Raw genomic sequence first — 1,181 nt, 5'->3', positions numbered from 1 at the left:
TCTGGTTTCCCCCCTCAAGCTAAACAAGTTTCGTTCTTTGTAGTTTTTTTCGTTTGACGCTTATTTCACGAGATATTTGGCCCGGTCATGATCAATGGACCACCCTCAGTACTCAACAGAAACTACTATGTCTCTTCAATTTCAGGCTGCAATGTCCAAGTCAATTTACTGTCAGAGTTTTTTTTAACTCAAAGTTGTTAAGCGTTTCTTGACCATTTGTTGACAAACAACCTGTTGGGCTCTACCTCGGGTTCTTTGGCCGACGATTTTCCTGCTGTTTCTCCAGTACGAGTGGCTGCCATTGTCAAAGCTTCACCCAGCGTTGCTGGTGATGGACAGTAGCATATACACTTATGTCAGTTTTAAGTAAGTAATGCATGCTGATTCTCTCATACAGCAGTTATGTAAGAAAACAGAACATTTTTCAAATGGTTCAAATGGCTCTGAGCACTATGGGACTCAACTGCTGTGGTCATAAGTCCCCTAGAACTTAGAACTACTTAAACCTAACTAACCTAAGGACATCACACACATCCATGCCAGAGGCAGGATTCGAACCTGCGACCGTAGCGGTCGTGCGGTTCCAGACTATAGCGCCTTTAACCGCTCGGCCACTCCGGCCGGCTAACGTCTGAGGTCATCAGTTCCCTAGAACTTAGAACTACTTAAACCTAACTAACCTAAGGACATCGCACACACCCATGTCCGAGGCAGGATTCGAACCTGCGAAGGTAGCAGTAGCGCGGTACCGGACTGAAGCACCTAGAACCGCTCGGCCACCGCGGCCGGCCCAACGTTTTGTAATTTCATCTTTCATTCTCTTCTCTATTTGCAAGGCTAGGACCTAAAATGTGCGGAGTACAATGATATCACATATGTCAACCAATAAACTGCATTTTTGTGAAGTAACCCGCTTCTGATCTGCTTTTTTTCATGGACAACCTATTTCAAACGGAAGGTGGGTCATAAAGTACATTTTGTACATTTTTTCTCTGCTAAATAAGACCTAAAAGGGCAGTGATTCGCGATTTCTTTGCAGTATTTCCCGATTGAGTAAGCGACGCAATGCAGCAGTTCACGTGGGCCACTAAGCGTGACGTCACAACGTTGTTAGCAGGGGAAGAGCCCCGTGCAGCAGTGGGACACCAACATGAAGTCGCCCGCCATATTGCCCGACAACC

The 1,181-nt window shown here is 46.0% G+C and overlaps 1 non-coding gene across 1 annotated transcript; it reads right to left on the bottom strand.

Annotated features, from left to right (window-relative positions):
- Positions 1 to 537: 537 nt before the first annotated feature.
- On the bottom strand, positions 538 to 621 carry Trnas-gga (transfer RNA serine (anticodon GGA)). Its single transcript is given in 2 exon segments — positions 538 to 572; positions 582 to 621. It is a non-coding gene; the product is annotated as a tRNA-Ser (tRNA).
- Between the last annotated feature and the right edge of the window lie 560 nt (positions 622 to 1,181).

The sequence above is a fragment of the Schistocerca cancellata genome, chromosome 9, assembly GCF_023864275.1.
Source record: "Schistocerca cancellata isolate TAMUIC-IGC-003103 chromosome 9, iqSchCanc2.1, whole genome shotgun sequence".
NCBI lineage: Eukaryota > Metazoa > Arthropoda > Insecta > Orthoptera > Acrididae > Schistocerca > Schistocerca cancellata.
Note: the sequence above shows the minus strand (reverse complement) of the source record. Positions and strands in the feature narration are given on the sequence as shown.